The 25,885-nt window shown below is 35.5% G+C and overlaps 1 protein-coding gene across 2 annotated transcripts in view; it reads right to left on the minus strand.

Moving 5' to 3' along the window:
- Positions 1–25,885, minus strand: part of LOC115229990 (acetylcholine receptor subunit alpha-type acr-16-like) — a 918,018-nt gene that overhangs the window by 440,380 nt on the left and 451,753 nt on the right. The gene's annotated exons all lie outside the window — the stretch shown is intronic.

Here is a 25,885-nt window from a genome sequence, read left to right on the forward strand (position 1 = left end):
AGTAAATAACCTGGTTTCGTTCTTCCAGTGCTCTACCGATCTTGCTAATCTCAATCCTGCAAAATCTTTAATTATAATTTCTTATATAGGTACAAAGACACAAACGCAAGGAAATAGATTTGTTGGTTATAGTAGGATTTGGTAGGATATTTGCAGCGTCAGACAAACACGACTCTTTATATTCCGACTTCTAATCTCACCGAGGTTAACTTTGCTTTGCACTTTCCAGGGTCTGATTTTATTTTATCGACCCTGAAAAAGTGCAAAGCAAAGTTTAACTCGGTGAGATTTGAAATCAAAACAAAGACCCATATCTAAACATCGGTGAATCCGACGCTCTAAAAGTCCTCCCAAATCCTACTACCCGGCGATATCTTTAATAATTGTTTCTGATTCAGGCATAAATTTTCAGAGTGAAAGCGCAGTAAAAGCAGATTCATTTCCCCCCATATATCCCACATTTCAAATGTCCTATTTGACGTAATAGTCAAGCAAAAGCATCTTGATAAACGTCATTGTAATAATACGTATCAAATGTGCATGGCCTACTGCTGTTTGGCTGACAATTAGAATAAAAGAAAAAAGGTTCAATTCCAGGTACAGTTTAAGTAGTAGCTTCAATGAACGATGTTCTGTTGCAATCAGCAGTGGAGGTACGAGGTTTAGTGGTTAAGGATGTTGCGCTCATAATCACAAGATTGTAGTTTCGATTCCTAGTCCGAGCGATGCATTGTCTTGTTGAGCAAAATGCTACATTGTTTCAGTAAACTCAGCTGCCAAAAATGAGTAATCCTGCGACAGACCGGTGTTCCGTCCTGGACGTGAATATATATATATATATATATATATATATATATATATATATTATATATATATATATATATATATATATATATATATTTATAGGCAAGGAAAAATTATAAAAAGGCACAATTGAAGGTAAATTTTAATGAAAATGGCTGTATGGAAAATTAAAAAAAAATTTTTTTTTAATATATAACAAAATATTAACTCTAACCGAATTTCGAGGCAATGCGACTCTTCAAGAATTGTAAGGTGAAAGGAATTTTTTTTATAATTGAGGTGGTAGAAAAAAGAAAATTACATTGTTTCTTGCAAAAAATAATAAACATATACAAAAATTAAAAAACAGGTACACTGATACATTGTAAAGTCTTTGTGTATCTCGAGCTCAAAGATAGTTCTTGGAAAAATTACCTTGGAGGATTAAGATCCATGTGATTAAATCCATCTGGTGTTAATTTAGGATGTTTGTTAAATGAATGTCAAAACAAGAAATGGGGTAGGAGTTATCCAGTTCCTGTGGATAAGGGGAGACAACTATGTGGATTTTGTGCTCTGCAATTGGGATTGTACCTATTTTTTAATTTTTGTATATGTTAAGAATTTTTTTGCAAAAAACAATGTAATTTCTTTTTTCCCCCCTCCTCAATTATAAAAAAATTTCTGTTCGCCTTACAATTCATGAAAAGTCGCATTGCAACGAAAACCGGTTAGAGTTAATATTAAAACAATTTTTTTTTTCCATACACCCATTTTCATTAAAATTTACCTTCTGCCTTTTTATAATTTTTCCTTGCCTATCATTTCTCCACGTGCGGTCAACACAACCCCACTATTTATTGACTTATATATTTATATATATATATTATTTTATCTAGTTTCAGCTCACGAGCTTCGTACATGCTGGGGCGCCACCATTTGGTGTTGCTACATACTTATACTTCATGAATGCTTCTCAAGAATTGGCATTTGGTGCATGAGAGAGTTTGATGCAACTGCCCTCATTTGCACCTCCTGCTGCGAAGTTGGTTCATCTGGGACACTTGACAGGAAGAGGTCCAGCATTATTTTGAAGACATCTGCATCCATCCCATGCAGCTCTCTCAGGTCCTTCGGGAGGATATTGAAGAGCTGTGAACCTTTGAAGCCCAGGCTATTGCAGTACCTTTCCTTCATATTGATGGCAAATTTGGAGTCCTTGGCACTATGCAGTGACGCCCAGTTCTATATATGTGACAGAATAATCCAGGAAAGGGATGTATCTTTGATGCTAATCGAAACAACTTAGGGTCCGAGTGCTAGTATAGTGTTTTCTCCTTCCAGCTGTCATTTCCTAGATGTTCTGCGAAATCAAATGTAGGATGTCGGAAAGAATGGAAATGTCTGCTCGTGGCAACATAAGCATCTAACACCATTAGAGGAGGCATGGTTCATATTAAGCCATATTCGCTTACGAGTAACGGCAGCCTGTATTTCTTTCTTTGTATCGAACGCAGTTTCCAGCGCATAGTCAGAAAAAAATGTTTTACGAGATGTCTGATGAATACATCTTGTTGTTCTATCCAGTTCCTTATTTGTATTCCTATTATAGAAATACAAATGAAGAAATTAATAAACAGCTGTGTTATCACAGTCTGTTCTCCATCCCTCCTAACCCTCTTTCGACTTTATAAACTCTATCACCTCCATCTCTGCTTTATTTCTTTTTCTACATTACACACATTTTCAAGATTAATCTCCTTATCTCGAAGCTTCTAAAACAGATATCTTTCCTTTTTCTTTTTTGTTTATCAGAGCACACACACCTGGCCAATATTCAGAAAAATATAAAATCCATTCAATTAACATACCAACTTTTTGTTTCCATATTTTTCATATATATTCTTCTACAGTTATGGAAAGAAAGAGAATCGATAGATTCAAACAGTGCATGTTAGTCACCTCTTCGTCTTCATCTCTCTCATATTTTCTTTCCTAAGGTGGAAGAACAGGCAAAATTTTCGATATTAATAATGTGAAAACTACACCAAATCTTGCTTTAAGCAGCAGCGGCAGACTTGTGTTTTATTTCATATCGCTGGCGATCTTTCCAATGTGTTCTTGAGGTCATAAACCCATCTTATTTGCCCACTTTAAGTAAACCATATTCACATCTAAACTACTTAAGCCTTTCTAATACAAAATAATAATCACAAAGTTATAAAGAAAAAAAGGGTGAAAAGAAAAAAAGAACTGGAAAACAAAGGAACTATTGTATTTTAAAATTCTTGCTATGCATTTCTTCATTTTTAGGAATTTTGTTTCCCTTTTGTTCCAAGGTTATTCTCACCATTCTCCTCCGCCGTCCCCTTTTCAATTTCGCCTTTTTCTTCATCATCATATTCTACTCCCCATATCCTACCCTTCTTCTTCTTCTTCTTCTCCTCCTCCTTCTTCCCTTTCACTTCTCCATTGTCTTTTACATACAAATGCACATTAGCGAAACTTGCATGCACGTATACACACACACAAACAATCACACGTTCATGCATCCACTCATTCAAAACAAAACCAAAAAACAAAACAAAGAACAAAAAATATAAAAAAACGGACTACATCTCTTTTTCCATTTCCATCTAAATATCCATTTTGTCAGGAACTACAATTAACATTCACTTCTTTTCTCACATATCTATTCCATTTTCAATCTCCGCCTTAAAACCCAATTGCTTCAAGGATTTCTTCCGTCTAGAATGAGAATTTTGACAATGAATTCTGTGAGAGAGAGAGAGAGAGAGAGAGAAAGAAAATATGGGAGCGAAGGAGACACAGTGAGAGTATGGAGTAAGGAGATGTGAGAAAGAGGGTGACGAAAGAGAGACAGTGAGAGAGAGAAAGAGAATGAGAGAGAAAGAGAGAAAGAAAGAACGAGGTTAAGAACGAAACACAGCACAAGCTATGTAGATAGAGGAATTGATGAAAATACGGTGAAATAAACAAATAAATACATACAAAAACACATACATATATATATATATATATATTGGTATACATGCATATATATATATATATTGGTATAAATGTATACACATATATATATATATATATATATATATATATATATATATATATATATTGGTATAAATGTATACATATATATATATATATATAATATATATATATATATTGGTATAAATGTATACATATATATATATATATATATATATTGGTATAAATGTATACATATATATATATATATATATATATATTGGTATACATGTATATATAATATATATACACTATATATATATATATATATATATAATATATATATATATGTGTGTGTGTGTGTGTGTGTGTATTTCTATGGCATTTATGTGTATGAGAGAGAGATACAATGTGTGCGAGAGAGAGAGAGAGAAAGACACAGAGGGAAAGAAAGACAAAGAGAATCAGATGTGTCCTTCGAACACCATTATGTCAAAAGCAATAGCTCTTGATCCATATGTTGCGAAGATAAAAATAAAAATAAAACGTTCCTTGAGAGCTTTCCTGCCAATTCTAAAACTGCACTCATTTCACAATTCTGCTATTCGCTTCACAACTATCTTATAATTTCTTCATTCGATTAGAGTTATCTATTTGAAATGTTTAAGATTGGTTTTCCTCATTCGTAGCTAATGAAAATAGCATATACACGCAATTATCTTTGTCTCTCTTTCATTCTGTGTGTGTGCGTGTGTGTGTATGTGTGCGTGTGTGTGTTTGTGTGTGTGTGCATGGGCGTGCGAGCGCGTGTGTCTGTATGCATGTATCAGTGTGTATATTTTCGTGCGCGTGTATATGTGCGTATAGATATGTATATGTATAATATATATATATATATATATATATATATATATATATATATATATATATGTGTGTGTGTGTGTGTGTGTGTGATATATTGATACAGATGGGTGTGTGTGTACACACCCATCTGTATCAATATCACATATATTTCAATATATATACTGTATATATCCATATCTAACTGTCTATCTCTATATATACTCGCATAAACACACACACACACATATATATATATATATATATATACATGCATGTATTTTAATAGAGATATATGTATATGCATACACATTTATCTGTGTGCGTTGCGGGATTTTGCGTGTGTTTGGGATGTAAAACCATTTTAATCAAATAAATATTTCTAATACTATATAGGTCTCAGATAAATCTAGTTTTCGAAGTTGCATCGGATTGTAAATTATGATATTATTTTCATTTCACACAAAGCTAAAATTTTATTTTATATTCGAATGCTAGCGTGATTTCCATAACAAACCCACTTTTGCTCATAGAAAACACGAAGGGAGATACCGTAAGTTTCCGACATCGACCGTATATCGCCGAATATTGCGTCACAGTATGTTGGTACGTAGTAGTTTCAAGTACTTCCCTAAATATGGCTAAAACATTGAATTCATCACCGAATTGATACACGGTCAATGAAACTAATTCATGTCCGGGAAGTAAAACCAATACTGCGTTTACAAAATGTTGTTTCAAGAAACAAAATCGTATGTAACGAATGGATATATAAATACACTAGCAGTATCACCCGGCGTTGCTCGGGTTTGTAAGGGAAATAACTATATAAGCATTTTGAGAGAGTTACTTCCCTTATAGATGCCAATTCGGGCTTTCTTAGCCATTTCTGTTTTGGTATCTTCAAGCCATGAAGTCGTTGTTCTAAAAGAACGCTGGTCTCCTTGACAACGCTTTACGACGTTGATTTCCTTACACTCCCTTCCCCACAGCTTCACGAGGGAGGGAAGAAGGGGGAGAAGCAAACATCGACACACGAAAAATTATGCATTACAATGGAATAAAAAATGATGTTAAATTATTTTTTAAATCGTAGACTTATCGTAGACGCGCTCTAATACCCAGACGGGCTTGATATGAATCACAACTATAAGATACCCGAATTTGGTTAAACTGCACCGCAAAATGTGGGAGTAGTTAGGAATCTAAATCGAAGGGGACAGACACTCACACAACTACAGTTTTATATATATAGATATGCATATATGGGTACACGACGTCACCAACATTAAATACGAAAACAAATGAATTCAACGCAAACAACAAGTGGCCTATATTCCCCGTTATTAGGCTATTTTCCTTAGTCATTGTACGGCGAACGCCATAAGCTTTAAGCTTATATAAAAGTGCCATTGTTATTAGTTACAGAATTGTAAAATAGGGTACCGTGTTACAAAACCATTCGCACCGAAAGCATATATAGGTAGTTTGTTTACATAAAACCAACTACGAACTAATATAGTTCTTAAATTTGACGACTAGCAGGATGCTGGTTCACTGATGTAATGGAAACACACTTAGACACGTTAAGGAATGGCTGTAGGTTCGTAATCGCATAACAAGCTGTTGGACATTCGAGTCCCATGCGGATAGAAAGGCCTGTTTTTTTTTCTATTGAGGGCTTATATGCCCCGTTATTAGACTAATTTCCGCTGTCATTGCACGGTGATCCCCATAATCTTTAAGCTTATATAAAAATACCATATATATATATATAAGTATTCTATATAAAGTACTAGGTCGCTTTTTCGACAGCTCTAAAGATCGTTAATTCTCAATGTTAATTGGACACGACAGAAATATACCTTTAATAAGTTCTGCTATGGTTTACAATGATATGATTATTCGTAGATTGGAATATATAGCTATATATATATATATACGATGTGTTTTATTGTGTGTGTGAATGTAGCACTCACGCGCGTACGTATGATTCAATATGCGTGGATTTTATATTAGCAAGGATAAAAATGGAGTGAAAGCACGTGTTGTTGTATGTCCAGATATGTGTATATGTAAATATCATTTTCCCCACACGCATATATACTTATAACGTTTATGAAAATATGTGTTTATAGATGTGTGTGTGTGAGTGCATGTGTATATGTGTATGTATGTCTGTATACCCACACGCACACTCATATATAATACATAAGTATACATATATATATATATATTTACATATACTCATATAAGCATACGTAAACAAACGCGTCTATACAAACATATACTCACGTACATACAAATGTAAAGATATACACAAATGCATACATGCATACATATATACATATATCGCACATAATATTGTGAAAATACACAAAAAATATATAAATAAAATATCAATGGTATATCAATTACGTATGGAAAGATTGATTAATATAGTAATCTCATAAATTTGAAAGGGTTGTAGAGGTAACTTTAATTAATGTTCTCTTATTTTCTAGCGTTCTGATAGAATATCAGATGCTATTATATTTCCCATAGGGTCAGTCATCGCTACTCCCTACAATCTTAACTGCAGTTACGAAACAGTCGACCAGTTACATTTCTAAAACTATTTGATGTCTATATCTGTTACAGAAATCAATGCTCATAAGGTCTCTTAGTTTTCCTTTTCCATTATTACCATTCAACAATTTCATATTATCTTGGGACACGAACGTTCAGAAGCATACACGTATAAATTTTCGCCAGGCAAAACAGTGTGGTTAAGAAGTTTAGCTCGCAATCATGTGGTTTCCGATTCAGTCTCTCTGCACCACTGCATGATAGCTTACGCGCGTGTCGAGTTGGTTTTTTTGTAGGTAATAGATGACAAGAATACTGAATTGCATTAGTTGATGTTGTTTAACCACCATACCAGGCTTACCATCAAAAGCATTCTAGTAGTGATTATCACGTTTTATTCCTCGTTCTAGTGCACACGTTATCCAATAAATTAGTATTTTCTAAGATGATATTGCGTGATCTGAAAAATACTTGGTTGCTAGTTCTAGCAAGACAAGAGACCCACGTTAAGAACTTCTCGTTATTTTTCATCATTATATATTTTCAGCACTCACCGTCCATTTCGCTTAAATGTCTCCAATAAAACCTAACCGAAATAACAGTAATAAAACAGATGTGTAGGATACGCAAGCAAATCTAGGTGGAAATAGGAACCAAATTTCACTCAAATTTCACTCAAATTATATCTCAGTTTCCTTGCGATATGAAAGATTCATTTGACAGTAATATTTGTTGTAACGAGTATAAATAAATATAAATAAAAAGGAGCATTTTAAAGGATTTATGCTCACAAAGAGATGATAAAATGTTGTCGGCCGTTATGAAGCGAGCTTATAAAATATTTTATAACATTAAAAATATAAAAAAGCATTCATAGCATTTACTGTGCATCCATGTATGCATCGCTCTCAGAAATGAAATGCTTACATGGGGAATGGTATTATTATAAATGTATCAGAATATAGTAATCCTTATTTGTTGTCATAGTTTTCGTTATTAGAGTTAAAATTCCAAATGAATTTATTCAAACTTGTTCAGGGGCTTCTAATTTGTAGGCAAAAAATTTCAAGATGTTCTTTGCAAGTTAATTTGTATGAGACTCAAAGTTAATCCAGACTATGATTTAGAAAGTATTACTTTCTATCGTACCCCATTGAAGAATATTGTTTCTTTAGAGGGTCTTTATGTCAATGATGATAACATACACACGGGTATTGTTAGTCAGTTGGTTAAATATCTAACTAATCGATCGGTTTGTTTTACAATCAATCGGTTGTTCGTACGTCAAAGTGCTTTTGTCGCTGTTTACGATCTTATGAATAGCATGCCCTCTCTCTTCGCGGCCTGCCGAGGCATTAATTCGGTAAAGTGCAGTTGCAAATTTGCGATCGTTGTATAATAATGATCTAAACTTTAGGCTCAAGGCCAGTAATTTCGAAGAAGTAAGTCGATTACATTGACTCCATTGTTCAAATGGTACCTATTTTATCGACCCTAAAAAATAAAATGGAAAAACCGACTTCGGCGGAATTTGAACTCAGAACGTAAAGACGGGTGAAATGCCGCTAAGCATTTCGTTCGGCGTGCAAGCGTTTCTGCCAAGCAATAAGTTTGATGCCGTTCATGTCAGATAAACAATGTGAAATATTAGTTATAGTAGAACAAGAAGCTTCAAGATAACATTTGATAGTAGTTGTAATAGTCAATGGTTGTGTGAATATTTTGGAAATAAAAGTATATTTTTGCCACAGGTGTAGAAATTTGGTTCAAGGAAATATTTCTTTTTCTATTCCTGTGGTGTCGCGTGATATTGAATTTTACTTATCGGATGCATTCCAAATATCCATCATACACAAAAGCATCGTTGTAGATCGTAACAGAATCTGTGAAGAATAATCTTTAGAATAGGAACTGATAAGTTAAAGAGATTATTTAAGATGTTGTTTGGGTTGCTTCCAAATCTATGTATGTAATAAAGGTATCCGATGTCTTTCCGTTTAGGAAGATTAAGAATTGCTGAAAAAGTCGAGATTCTAACGGTTACATTCCGCTGTTATTTTTCAAACGAATATCACAATATGCTTAGAAATAACCAATGATAATATTTTTTTGAAACGCCCCGCTTTCATTACATACATGAACACACACACACACACGCGCGCACACACGCACACACACACTGGATGCTGCTAATATTCTTGCGATCTTTCTGGCCCAGTCTGTGTTCCCAGTTTCCAAAAAGGGAAACAAGTCCCTTGCAGTGAACTACCGACCGATCTTGCTCAATTCTGATATCACCAAGGTATTTGAGAGGGTGGTTTGATAACGGATAACACACTTTCTTGAACGCAACAGACCAACCTAGGTTCGGTAATGGAAGGAACTGCCTAACGCAGCTCCTTCATCACCTTGATGATATTTTGAAATATTTGGGAGAGGGCTCGGATACTGATGTCATCTAGCTTGATTTCAGAAAGCTCTTTGACAAGGTCGATCACAAGATCCCCTTGGAAAAACTATCCAGCATTGGTGTCTCTGGAAATGTACTACAATAGATCAAGTCTTTCCTGACAGGCAGACACAACACGTTGTAGTCGAAAGAGTAAAATAGAGCTCAGCCAAAGTCAGTAGTGGTGTTCCACAAGGCACTGTGTTCTGCCCACTTCTTTTCATCATCTACATCAATGACAGGCAGGGTGACAAAAGAAACTTTGCATACGATTCCAAGATCCAGAAGGTCATCAATGAAGTTGGTGACCGGGCATACCTTCAGTATCATCTACTGGCTGTCATCCAATAGCGGAAAAGAATAATATGCTACTGAACAAGGACAAACTTGAGTTAATCCACTTCATAAAAAAGGATATCCTGAAACTCCCATACTCCCTTCGTTCACGGGAAATTCATGGCATCTAAAAATATCAGAGACTTGGGAGTAATTGTGGAAAACAGCAACAGCTGGGCCGCTCAGATAAACAGTAAAGTTGACATGGCCCGAAGAATGTGCTCCTGGATTCGCAAAAGTTTCCAGTCCAGAGATGTTCACACTATAATCCTTCAATTTTCTACTTACTCAGCATTACCTGACACCTTTGGGCCTTCTTGACAAAATTAACTTTATTATATATATAATAAAGGAAAGAAATTTATATATATATATATATATATATATATATATATATATATATATATATATATATATATATATATATATATATATGTGTGTGTGTGTGTGTGTGTGTGTGCGTGTGTAACAAATCATACTTTCTTAAGCAGGAGGGAGAGGGAAACACAAGATAAAGCTGAAGAGAAGCAAATGTGATTTGTTTGCAAAAATGTTTAATGTAGGAGGAAAATGAATATAGAATCCGTTAATCGTATCAAAATTAAGATTGAATGCATTTTTTCTGGACATCAATCTATGCATCGGTCTACAGAATACCATGAGTGTGTGAGTGTTTCTACATGCTTGTCTCTGTATTCCTGTATTTCTGTATTGTTTTGTTCGTTCGTGTGCGATAGCCGAATTAGTTTACGACTTACTGTGTTTAGAAAAAAATTGTGATAGACCATAAGAAGGATTAATATATGTGCGCGTGTACGTATATCGTATTATTTATGTGTGAATATATGCACAGAATTAATCGTGTGTGTGTACATACGCATGGTATAATTTATATGTGTATATACATAAGATATAATTTATGTGTCTATATACTGTTGATTCTTGTTTCAGTCATCGGACTGCGGCCATGCTGAGGCGCTGTCTTCAATGTTAAGTCGAATAAATCTTATCTCAGTACTTAGTTTTTAAGCCTGGTCATTCTCTACAACAATCTTTACTGAACCGCTAGTATACGGTGGCCTGAAGTTATAATGGAAGACGCTCACCTAGGGTGACGCACTGTGGGAACCAAAACCATATGTTTGAAAAGTGAGCTCCTTATCCACATAGCCAAACCTGCATCTAAGAAAACATCTGAATAGTTCTTCAGTTATATCCCTATATATATAAAAGGCAGGATGTGTCAGTGTGTGTTCTACGTTAATGTAATTTATGCACGTCCACAAATTAGCACGCATGTTGATCCAATTTTAGGAGGACATTCGTCATGGTCCTAGCTGTATTTTCGTCGACTTATTTTTACCAGAGGCACCAGTGAATGGCAGCAAAAATAATTTTTCAACCAAAACTTTTAACAATTTTCAAGTCGGAGAAATCACCATTGTTTGCGAACAGGAGTTAAGTCCCCTTCGCTACTTACCGTCTGTTCGAAGGATTATTTACCTAAATTCAGTGGATTACATCCACCGGTTTTTCGAACAGACGGTCAGTAGCGACGCCTGCTGGGTTCGGCTAATCTGCATTGATAAAGGACAAATGCCCTGAAACATGTCTGCAGATGCCTGAACATCAAGGTGAAGTGGCTGACCTCCCCTGTTCGAAGGTTATAATGGACACAGATTCGTGTGTCACATAGCTAGCTAGAGGCGATGGTCTCTTGGAGCTAATCAACGGCAGCTCTCGTCCTATATATTTGGACTGCCATATTAGCTTGGCGATAACTATTAATAATTATCTCTACATTATGCATAGGTTAGTGAGTTTTAAGTGAAGATGGTTAATCAATTATATCGATCGTAGTACTGGTCTGGCCTCTTATTTTCTCGACTCCGAAAGCATGAAAAACAGATTCGACACCGGTAGGGTTTGAACTCGAAACGTATAGCAACGTAAGAAAATACCACAAATTCTGGAAAACCTTCGCAACGACGAAAATAATTTCAAGTAAATGAAGACAACTAACTTGAAGTATCAAACGAGTTGTAAATGTGTCAATTAGTATTAGGTTTCCCGCCCGTTTTTAATACTAATGTCTACGCACTTGAGTTATGACGGGTGAGGCGTAGATTGTTCGTTTGAAGATCTTTATCATCATGAAACAGCCCGTAACTAGGTATATGATACTATGCTATTGAGATGTATCTTACATAAGAACATATGATACCGAGGAGTGGTCGTTAAATGAGTTTAGATCGTTCTTTCCTCGACTCTTTTGTATCCCATCATGCAATTGCAAACACTCACATCCAGAAACAGAAACACATCTACATGTACATCATCTTCAGAGGCTACACGGAACACCTGCTCCCCACTCTCTCACTGTCTGCGCGTACATATATATATGTGTATGCGCGTGTGTCTGTGTGTTTGTGTGTGCCCGCACGCAGATGTAATCTAGATAGGTTTCATAATCACAGAGTTTCTACGCTAATACTGCTTATCTATGCACTTGTTGCTCTTTCTCTGACAATAGCTTAATTGCGTCAACCTTCAAATGAATATATCAAGATTGTTTACGTCGTTAATCGGTGATCCAACTTGGTCTTATCCATAATGAGTTAAAGTAAAATGAATAACAAATATATAATCACGAAACTTAAAGTTAGTATATTATTTTACAAGTATGAGTCCCTTTTCCCAAACTACGAGGTTGGTAGCAGACGGCATATGTAGAGCGCCCAACGAACAAATCAAATGGATAGGTTAATAAGTAAAGTGTGTGAAATAATCCATGGTTGTGTGTCAAATTTATAGCTGAAGAGATAAAATATGTTGAAAAAATAGTAATATTTACGCATTGGTGGTTAGACACAGTTCAAACGCGGATGGCTGAAGTGGGAAGGGAAATCAACAAGATTTAGACACGGAAATTAACGCGACGGAAAATAACTAGTGGCCTCCACGTAATCGATTACATGTGTGACTTTAGCATCTCAGTGCGACTGATATTTCTGCAAATGAAACCAATAACATAATAATAATAATAATGATGATGATGATGATGATGATGATGATGATGATGATGATGATGATGATGTACATTATTTTGTCTTGGTATAAAAGATGGGCTACAGCAAATATTCTGCTCAGAACCACAGATTTCCTTGTCAGTTGTTTGATCTTAACAAGTTGAGCATGTCCCTTAGTGGCTGACGATATGTGCTTCTCTCATCAAGAGCAGAAGTAGTGGGGGATCATCATAGCCATGTATTGAGAGGGATGTTTGGGGTTTGGATAATTCACTTCTGGAAGTATGGGTGTTTCATTCAACATCCTTAAACAACCCTTATCCAGGATCCTTTTGAGCGGGATGGGTTACTCGACCAGAAGAAAATTCTAACTGGGCCCCACCCGCAAGGTCATGTGCTGTTTATCTTGATATGAGATCATCATGTCGCGCACATATGGTTGTGATGCATGTGCCTAGTGTTCCCTTATCGGACGGGTAGTCATGATAGGTATACTGAGCTTTGCATATTTTACCATAGTGTCACTTGGATGGCATGCACTGCTCGCTCACTCAATAATAATAATAATAATAATAGTAATAATCATAATAATGATAATAATAATAGTATTAATCATAATGATGATGATAATAACAGTAATAATAATAATAATAATAATATAATAATAATAATAATAATAACAATAATAATAATAATAATAATAATAATAATCCTTTCTACTATAGGCACAAGGCCTGAAATTTATGGGGTGGGGGCCATTCGATTATATCGATTCCATTAAGCAGCTGGAACTTAATTTATCGACACCGAGAGTATGAAAGGCCAAGTCGACCTCGGCGGAATTTGAACTCAGAACGTTACGACGGACGAAATACTGCTAAGCATTTCGCCCCTAGCTCGCCTTGTACGTGTGTGTCAGTGTAGATATGTGTACTTTGGGTAAAGAGAAAATAAAGAGAATAAATGCAAGTAGCCAGAGAACGCTCTGCATTTTTACATGTATTTCAATGTCCTTCTTCTTGAATTCACATCTAGGAAGAGCCTACTAAAATATTTAGTGTTGTTGCCGTTATTGCTATTAATTCTGTGTTTGTTGTTGTTGCTTAATCCATGTTACCTCTTGCCGCGAAGAGCTTTGATTAGTGTCATTTAATACAATGGTACCCCATTCTTTGTTAATAACTAGATCCACATTATATATAGCTAAGTCTACTCTACCCAATGCAACTCTACTTTAAAATAGGTTATGATTTGTTAGAATTTGGGTGTTATTTCTAGTAGTTTTAACAATTGTTTAATGATCCCTGTGTTGGCAAGTTGAGTGGTTGGCTGGTTGTTATAAATAAAATAATCAAACCTTTTCAGTATAAGAACTTTCACATCACCGTTTCTATCTCCAGTATATAAATCAGTCCTTATTGCTATTTCAAAATGCGAAACGGAATAAAATTGACTATGAATAAATGACAAAAAGAAAAAATATATATATAATAAAATAAAATCGAAGTGAAAAAGATTCTTCTGTTATTGACATCTAGTTGAAGGGAGGAATAACTGAATAAAAATATCAAATAAATAATACATACATACATGTATATACATACATGTTGAAGCTTTGGCTGTTATTTCTAGTGGGTGAATGGCCTATTATGGCCGTTCCTTGATTGTTGATATATATATATATATATATATATAGGAAAAAGTGCTCAACATGACCATTGGCAGATAAAAATTCATTATTAATGGGTTAAAGCTATCGATGGTTTAATGTTAACAGTTATCAAGCCTTCCACATGGAACATCTGTGTTCATCTCCATCTTGGATTAAAACAGTTATTTTAATGCAGTATTAATAATTCGCTTAGGTAATGCGATGCTAATAATCTAGTGTCCCTTAGACATTGTAATGTCAGTAACGTGGTGTTATATATTTATGCTTATGTACGAAGCATCAGTCGAGTAGACGGCGGTAAAAAATTTCAGAGTCAATATCCATTAACAAGGTTGTAAAAACAATGGAAATTTTTGGAGTACACAATATAATAAAAAATAAATTAGTGAAAATTGAACCGATGAGTATGTTAGATATCATGGTAGTATGATTCTCCTGAGACACAACACAATTTGTTTCAAGACACGAATTCACATAAGGAATCTTGCAAACCAGATACATAATCGAAGTATATATATGTTTGTTTTTGTCCCCCCAACCACCACTTGACAACAAGTGTTGTTTTGTTTACGTCCCAGTAACATTGTGGTTCGGCAAAAGGGATGATAGGATAAGTAGTACTAGGCTTCAATAATAATAATAAAAAAGTACTACATTCGATTTGTTCGACCTAACTCTTCACGTCGGTATTATAATATGGCCATATGGCCACAGTCCAATGAGTGAAACTAGTAAATGTAAAACAATGTAAACCAGTTTGTTTCCGATCCACTTCGTTACAGAGCGACGGAACTATAAGTATGGTTGCCTCAATCAATTCCATTAGGTTTTGAGTTCTAAAACATTTATTGCCACTGTTAAATAATTTGTCTCAAAATACCTAATCCTTTTTGTCTGCCGTTGCTCAAAATTAATTGTTTTAATTCTGACAATTATTTATCAATAACACATATATACTATTTTATTACTATTTTTGAGCGAATATTTTCGGTCAATTTTCCAGAGAGGACATGTGATCGATTTTATCGATCAAGTAGTGATATTGATTTCTACTTGACTAGACAAATCTAGACAGCATCTAAAACGAGGTCATTCCGCTGATTCGTACAGATCACTTGCCAATATCTTAAAACCAGTGGCTCACCAGACCAATTTCACAATTCTCAATTGTACTACTACTACTACTACTACTACTACTACTACTACTACTACTACTACTACTACTACTACTACCTCCAAAACCACCAGCAAAATCATCACTAAGGGACTAAAACACAAAAACCCCGTCTGCCAGTGATTTGACAAAGACTTGAGAGCAATAAAAAGGTCCTTGTAAATGTCCCATTTTTACCTAATTTTGTATTTTAATGCTCCGTTTTCGAGCCCTTGTGATTAATAAAGAAAAATTATTATTATTATTATCATTATTATTAGTAGTAGTAGTAGTAGTAGTAAGGCGGCGAGCCAGAAGAATCGACAGTAGCATTTCGTCCGTCTTTACGTTCTCAGTTCAAATTTCACCGTGGTCGACTTTATCTTTTATCCTTTCGGATTCGATACAATAAGAAGCAGTTGAAATTACTTGGTTCGTTGTAAGCGACTATCCCCTCGCCCCAAATTTCAGACCTGTGCCTATAGTAGAAAATATTATTATTATTATTATTATTATTATTATTATTATTATTATTATTATTGGGTGAGAGAGCAGCGCATGCCATCAAAGTGACACTGGGGTCAAATATACGAAGCCCAGTATACCCATCATGACTACCCGTCTTATAACGTTACACCAGGCACATGCATCACAACCATATGTGCGGGACATGGTGATCTCATATCAAGATAAACGGCGCATGACCTTGCAGATTTTCAGTACCTCGAACGTTTAAATTCAAATTCTTGCGTGGTCGACTTTACCTTTCATTTTTCCGAAGTCGATGAAATAAGCACCACCTGAACAATGAGAGCGATGTAATTGGTTTACCCCCTGCCCTAGAATTGCTGGTCTTCTCATACAATTTGATACCATTGCTTATCAAGCTGGCGTGCTGTCAGAAGTGTTAGCAGCGCGGACAAAATGATTTTGTCCGCCTTTACAATCAGACTTCAAATTCCGCCGAGTTCGACATTACCTTTCATTTATAGGGACTGATAAAGTGCCAATTAAGCACAGGGATGATTGTAACCAGCTTATCTCCTCCACTGGAATTTGCTGGCCTTGTGCTAAGATTTAAAATCATTATTATTATTATTATTATTATTATTATTATTATTATTATTATTGCCACCGTATTACTATTGCTCTTGTTGTCGTTGTCGAACAATGGAAGATTGAAGATAAAATAAATTATCACTGCAACTCAAAACGAACAGGTTTCTGGAGATACGATAGTATTATATTTTCTTATAATAAGTAAAAAATATTTCCCTGTTTCCAGCACACATACAGAGAGAGAGAGAGAGAGAGAGAGAGACGATACAGGAAAGAGTAACAGCAGATTGAATATAGCCTTACGTTCATCACTCTATCTTCTCTTATCTTCAACAGCGATGCGTGTTGAGGTCATTGACAGTATGTATGAAGGCAGTTAAGTACTATACATTTTTCAGTCATCACCACCAACACTTACTATACAAAATATCAGCACCGGACGTATCTATGCATTTATTCATGTATTGTATTTTACAGATATTTTTCGAGTAAGTGAAATGAAGACATAAAACAATACTCTATTCAAAGAAGCCGTACAAGAAGATAATAGTGTGAAGTCAGTTATCGGCTGCACAACGTTGAATTGGTTGTAAAACGGAATTTATGAAAAAATTACTTTCACTTTTATATAGTATTCATAAAACAATTATATAAATATCAGTTCCACTAACTCCTTTTGTCTGTCTGTCTGCCTGCCTCTCCATCGATATGTCACTCACTATCATTTGTCTGTGTATGCGTTTGTTAATGTATTTATGTGTGCGTGTGTGTCGAGGTGTGTGTGCTACAGAAAACAAGTGAAATAGAAGCGTGTTGATTGAACCGTATGTGATATAATAGTTTTCTGAGCGATATATATATATGTGTGTGTGTGTGTGTGTGTGTGTGCGTGAGTGTGTGAGAGAGAATATGTAGGTATGAATGAACGTGGCGAAATGGGTAGGTTGTTTGGCTCTTGATCATAAATTCATAATTTCATTTCATCTGTAACGTGTACCAGCTGGATGCAATTAGCAAGCTGCATGTCGACTCAGAATGTCTATAAGGCTTTCAACATATACACACTTTCAGTTATAATATATACATACATACATGCATATATATATATATATATATATTGCGGAGATGTACTTGCATAGCGAGTGACTTGATCTGAGATTGTGTGCTGGAACGAAAACAATTGCAGCGTGGAAGGTGTTAATAAGCCATTTAAGAAACACAAAAAAACCGTTTGATTCACTTCAACATTTAAATTTAATTTGTCAAAATATTTTCATCGTGTTCACTGACAAAACTATACGTATATATCTATGAGCAAAAGCACCCCTCCTCCAAAGGACGGTGCTGAGTTGTCAAACATTTAAACCAAATTTTCTCGAAACAATCTTGCCCGACCGTCCCATAGGCCTCCCCTTTGAGAAACACTGATTTAACCTCAATTTGAGAAACCAGCAAATGAAGAAATAAAGATTGACTTTTTTTCTATTCCAAAGAAAAACGATTTTATTCACACAAATATGCAACCGAAGAGTTTAAAGTTCTAGTAAGTACATCACAACAGCTGATGTACGTGCGCGTACAAATGCACGTTCCCACGGCTTTATTGATCGCATTCTCACCCGGAATCGATTTTTGCAATTTTTTTCAAAACTACTTATACACGCCCTGATACCGTCGGTATCTACATATCTAATTTGAGCGCAATCGGATGGAGGAAGTCCGAGATCCTAGAAGACAGACACACACAGACAGACAGAATGGACGGATTTTATATAATAGAAGATATATATATATATATATATAATATATATATAGAGATAGATAGATAGATAGATAGATAGATAGATAGATAGATAGATAGATAGATAGATAGATAGATAGATAGATGGATAGATAGATATTAGCCCCATACCATTTAAAATTGACTGACTCATCGAGCTCAGGCAAAAGAAAGGTGAAAGTTCAAGATAGTTAGTGGAAACTTAGCTGTTATGTTGATTATAGTATTGAAAATATCAGCGACATTAAATATATTAAAATAGAGAAAAACAGAATGAACTAAACAGAAGAGGAGGAAACAGGTTGGACGGAGACACGCTGAAGGGGTCACAGAATGTGACGAAAGATTTTCAGATAAAAGACAAAATATGAACAATAATGAAGAGACAGTGCCTATGTTTATTTGTTGCACAAATACACAAAAAAAAATGACCGTCCCGAAATATAACAATAAAATAGAGATCCGTATTTTCTATGTCTTGGACTGCCTGGCTCGAAAGGGTGTTGGTGGCATCTCGTAGTCTGGAGAGCATGAATAGCGTCTCGTTGTCTAGAATATGTAAGAAACTGATGCGACATCTACTAGATGAGAAAGCAATTTACTACATTTTTGCAAAAAAGTAGCGACAACCGAAGAAGAAATAGTAGTTACTAGCAACTTGGCATAATCGGAATACTTAAAAAATGTTTTGTACCCTTTGATATTTATAAATATGAAAAAATTAAAGAAAAATCCCCATGCAGTTCCAATCAGGTTTTATCTACTCTCGGCACGTGGGCCACCGAGTAATTCAATACTCAAATTTATATCACCTGGTACGAGTGGCTGTGTGGTAAGTAACTTGCTAACGAACCACATGGTTCTAGGTTCAGTCCCACTGCGTGGCACCTTGGGCAAGTGTCTTCTACTATAGCCTCGGGCCGACCAAAGCCTTGTGAGTGGATTTGGTAGACGGAGTCTGAAAGAAGCCCATCGTATATATGCATATATATATGTGTGTGTATATGTTTGTGTGTCTGTGTTTGTCCCCACAACATTGCTTGACAACCGACGCTGGTGTGTTTACCTCCCCGTAACTTAGCGGTTCGGCAAAAGGGCCCGATGGAATAAGTACTGGGCTTACAAAGAATAAATCCTGGGTTCGATTTGGTCGCGTAAAGGCGGTACTCCAGCATGACCACAGACAAATGACTGAAAGAAGTAAAAGAGCAAAAGAGTTTCTGAATTACTTCATCAAGTGAAATTTAGAAGAAAGCACCTTTTTCCTTTCCGTAGAATATATCTTTCTGCTTTATTACGGGGACAGATGGGTAAGGGGTAATTTCAGTAGTAAGTTACTGTACAATATGTATGATAATATGAACTTAGTGAACCAGTGTAATTTTTCCCAAAGAGAGAATTCTTTGCATTTTACCGAAATCACATGCGCGCATGATACATGCATACATAATGTGTACATATGTATTTCAATGCATACGAGTACATGCAAACATATGTGTGTATGCATTCTTTCAAGATACGCACAGATAGAAACAAAAATACACTTTTCCCTAAAGAGGCAAATCATCAGAACACAAAGACTGATAAGCCCGTATTCACAAACTAGTACAATATTCTTTGTCACTGTTTATGCTGCGCATATCTTATTACTTCTGTCTTGCTTGTCTCGTCTTGAGCTCTGAACACACGTTGTAATAGTGGGATCGTTGCGGTGACGTAGCTGACGTTTAAATCTGGCAGAAATTAACGAAGCGGATTTCTTCCCAAGAAATAAATATTTAGAGAAATTAAGAGGAATCAAATTAAGAACGATATGAATACAATTATTCACCCAGAAAAAGTGACAATTAAAGCTGCCGTCTTAAATTCACACTACAGAGAATCGGAAAAGTACCGTGAATCATCGTAGCGACCTCTATAACTACTCTACCAATTCGTCGCTTCTGTTTCAGTATGTGAATTATTGAATTATTTTAAGTCAACTTATAAAGCAGTAATGCATCCGCTGTCTGTATCACCGAGCTAATGTTTGTTTAACTTGCGTGTTTACCTTAGTTTCTCTTATTAGTTTTTTTTAGCGTGTGTGTGTGCGTGTGTATATATATATATATAATATATATATATATATATATATATATAATAATAATAATAATATTAGGGGGTGTATCTCCAAACTTACAGGGAAAATTCAATTTAGTATTAAATCAAAGTTCGCAGTATAAATATATAAAATATAAATTAGAGATAAAACCACTATTATGCAGCTCAAACAGTGATAGACATAAACCAATACATAAATAACCAATATATATAATTTAAAAAAATATATATCTTATAACTAGATCTCAAAAGTATAAAATGAATGATAAATATATAATATAATATGTAAAAACACTACTACGTTTCATGGCTACCATTAAATTCTAAAAAAAAAATTATATATATATATTGGTTATTTATGTATTGGTTTATGTCTATCACTGTTTGAGTTGCATAATAGTGGTTTTATCTCTAATTTATATATATATATATGATGTCGTTTGAGTATATTTCTTTCTAATGTAATGTTATAAATTACGCAATACGAGCGCTTTTTATAATATACGTTTATTTGGTGTGTATTTTGGGGAGTAGTTTTTCGCACTGTGCAAATTTCAGTATTTATTTATATCCGCTTTCCTATTTGATTAAATCTGCTTTTAACCCGACACGTTCAGATATTTCATTTTTGAAATGTTTATATATAGAATGTTTTTTTCTATTTATATTACTTCTGTTTTTTTTTTTCAGGGAGATAGTTTCATCGGATGGAATTGAAAGAATTACAAACACATTTTTATACGTTAATACGTAGATGTGTGATTATTAAACGATAATGACTGAAGAAAAATTTATTAACTGACTTTCAGTATAAACAGGCATGTATCATATTAACGAGGTTTTAAACATTTTCAGATAGATAAAATCTTTGCTATATAATATCAGCGATAAGGTCTTGTTTTCCTCCCACTCGCACAAACTCATACGCACATATATACCTATTTCTTTACTACCCACAAGGAGCTAAACACAGTGAGAACAAACAAGGACAGGCAAACGGATTGGGTCGATTATATCGACCCCAGTGCGTAACTGGTACTTAATTTGTCGACCCCGAAAGAATGAAAGGCAAAGTCGACCTCGGCGTAATTTGAACTCAGAACGTAGCGGCAGACGAAATACCTATTTCTTTACTACCCACAAGGGGCTAAACACAAAGAGGACAAACAAGGGCAGACAAACGGATTAAGTCGATTATATCGACCCCAGCGCGTAACTGGTACTTAATTTATCGACCCCGAAAGGATGAAAGGCAAAGTCGACCTCGGCGGAATTTGAACTCAGAACGTAACGGCAGACGAAATACGGCTACGCATTTCGCCCGGCGTGCTAACGATTCTGCCAGCTCGCTGCCTTATACGCACATATATACCAATGACCACATGCGCAAGCACAGAGATACACTACTATGTACACATGCACAGGCGAGCGTCACGCAGACGTACTCATAGAGGAAAAGAACCATGAAGGTCACACGAGAATATGTGGAACCAGTTAACTAGAATCCCCTCCACTATTATTGTTGCCAGTTCCAGCATCAACACTATCACCTTCACCGTTGTGATCAACATAACAATAACCCTCATGATAATCCTCTTCGCCCACACCATATCCTCCTCCTCCTCCTTCTTGCTTCATTACCAACGTCCATCTCAAAAATCGCCATCATCATCATCATCATCATCTACTCAACAAGCTCTCATTATATCACTCCGCCCCCGATATACAGTATATTTTTCGACCATGAACTGCTTATCACCATTATCCGAGTACTGATTATGATCAGCACCCTGATGATAGTGATGATAATGGTGATGATGAAGATGATGAAAATTAAGATGATGATGATGGTGATAATGATGATGCAGATTAAGATGATGATGATGATGGTGATAATGATGATGATGATGAAGATTAAGATGATGATGATGAATATCAGGAAGGCTGAGATCATTATTTTCATCACATTATCATCATCATGAAGATAATCATCATTAAAATCGCAGTAACAAAATGATGACGACTGAGAACAATGGACAATCTGTGATAATAAGGGTGATCACCAGCATTACTGTAATTATCGGTGCTCTAATGACATACATAATGACGACAATATTAATGATAATGACTCTTAGTAAAAAGATGGTAGACATACTGATGTTGATGATGACGACGACGACAATGATGATGATGATGGTGGTAATGGAAGCGCTGGTGGTGATATTGATGAAGTCGCCGATGATGACGATGATGACGACGGAGCCAATGATAAAGAAGATGACGATAGAAGATGATTATGATATGTGATGACGATTGTGATGATAGATGTGAGGACAAAGGCAGCGACAAAGATGAGGCTGATGAAAATGATGATTTTCTGGACTGATTGAACGTATAATTATTTGGACTTCAGCTGTTATAGTAGATAAGGTTTACACTCCAAATATATTATTAATTCCACATTAGCAACGCACAGTGTTCCAGGAAGTTAGTTACAGTTTTCAAAAATAATGATTTATGAAGAACTGTTATATATAAGAAATGGCAGTAACTCCTGATTGCGTAAGTCATTTCTAATTCATAATACATTTATTTAATAATTACTGTAAATTGAAAAGATAGTTTTCTCCCCAGGATGCCATCACAAATAAGCACAAATATGTGTTTGTATCTCTGTGTATATACAGGGTGCGTAAGGTATTTGAGGACATAGCTTTTTGGAGCCATTGTTGCAATTTTTGCTAACTCTGTATAATTTTTGTTTCAGAAAAGAATAATGGCAGACACTCAGCTTACTCAGGAAATGAAGAGGCATGCTGTTATTGTGGTTATAAAGGCTGAGCATAGCGATTTAGAAATATCTCGAATTTCAAAATTTGCCAGATCTTTCGTTTACAAAGTCCGTAAAGAGCTAGAGACTGAATATAGAAATGTATCACCAGTATACAGTTATATAAAGCATATAACTGTATACATTGAATAGCCTGTATCTGCAATTCAAGATTAGGGCTTTGACACACTGTGTAACGCTGAATCAACCAGAGAATTACGGTAAGGGAACGTGTGTACGTGGAATGCTCAACCACTTAGACGTTAATTCAAAGAGTACCTAATTCAATTAATCCAGCAATTGAATTCTTAGTGTCTAAATTGTCGGAGACACTCACACAGACACACGCACGAACACACACGCACACACAAACATATCCATTTGCACAAAAAAAAATTATATTAAGTATCGTATCTTTATAATCACCAATCTATCATCGCTCGATTTCGTTACCAATTATATCCTACTAAATTCCTCTTACAATTTTACTTTGCCTTTAACTACAGTTTATCTTCCAAGATTTCTCAACTTCGTTATTGATAATTCCACTGCCACTTACTACTAAGCAAAGATATTATTATAAGAGTGTCTAACATTGTATGAGACATTATTAAACAGAAATAGTTGCTAATGTATGAATTATTCATATTCGCAGAATTAATTTCTCACCTTCTATCGAATTATGATGGTATATGTTGCAAAGTTTGAATTTAATAGAAAAATAAACGCCGACTATTCGTGGAGCTAATTGGTTGCATACTAGCTATGAAGCAGGCTAGGATACGATGCTGTCTATTTCATTTTGCTACCTAGACAGCGTGCATAACTAATATAGTACGTATTTTTTGTATGTCTTACACAAACCAGCTGTGGCATCAGTCAGTTGTATTTTGTCTCGGCATCATCTATTAAATTCCTAGTCATTTATTTAACGTGAACCTGCAACGATTGTGATACTGCCTATGCAAAAAAACATATATGTTAAATTCGTGAAGTTTCAAATTTAGTTTTGATAATGGAGTGGCTGTGTGGTAAGTAGCTTGTTTACCAACCACATGGTTCCGGGTTCAGTCCCACTGCGTGGCACCTTGGGAAAGTGTCTTCTACTATAGCCTCGGGCCGACCAAAGCCTTGTGAGTGGATTTGGTAGACGGAAACTGAAAGAAGCCCGTCGTATATATGTATATATATATATATATATGTATGTGTATGTGTTTGTGTGTCTGTGTTTGTCCCCCTAGCATTGCTTGACAACCGATGCTGGTGTGTTTATGTCCCCGTAACTTAGCGGTTCGGCAAAAGAGACCGATTGAATAAGTACTGGGCTTACAAAAGAATAATTCCCGGGGTCGAGTTGCTCGATTAAAGGCGGTGCTCCAGCATGGCCGCAGTCAAATGATTGAAACAAGTAAAAGAGTAAAGAGTAAAGTAAGTTATGGTTTTACGAGTATTACGATCCTATGAATCTCTTGTGTAAGAAATAGTTATTGTTAGTTACAATGCAAGCACGGGGGATATTGAGTTCATGTTATACATGGTGATTAATTTTGGTAAGGGGAATGGCGGATATGTTTATTCAGTTTCTTAGTATTTTTGTGAAATGTGACCTTATTGTATTTAAGAAGTCACTGCATATGCCCAGAAATTCGTGTGACTGTGAATCGCTGCTCGGAGGTGTATATAAACAACATATACTAGCAGTTATTATAGCTTGAAATATCCCTCTCTCATTCCTACAATTTATACCCGCTTCCTTTACTGCTCTCTGTTAACTCCAACTAGCAACTAACACTATGACTGTGGCTCTCACAATACGAATCGACACATATCTTTCTCTTTCTTTTACTTGCTTCAGTCTCTTGACTGTGGCCATGCTGGAGGACCACCTTTATCGAGCAAATCGATCCCAGGACATATTCTTTGTAAGCCTAGTACTTATTCTATCGGTCTCTTTTGCCGAACCGCTAAATTACGGGGACGTAAATACACCAGTATCGGTTGTCAATTGATTTTGGGGGACAAACACAGACACATAAACACACACACACACACACACACATACATACACACACATATATATACGACGGGCTTCTTTCAGTTTCCGTCTACCAAATCCACTCACAAAGCTTTGGTCGGACCGAGGCTATAGTAGAAGACACTTGCCCAATGTGCCATGCAGTGGGACTGAACCCAGAACCATGTGGTTGCTAAGCACGCTACTTAGCACACAACCACTCCAAACACCCATGATTTCAATTTTAACATCAATCCCAATTTTCCCAGATCTTATTCGCCTCT

This window comes from Octopus sinensis, linkage group LG1 (assembly GCF_006345805.1).
Source record: "Octopus sinensis linkage group LG1, ASM634580v1, whole genome shotgun sequence".
Taxonomy (NCBI): Eukaryota; Metazoa; Mollusca; class Cephalopoda; order Octopoda; family Octopodidae; genus Octopus; species Octopus sinensis.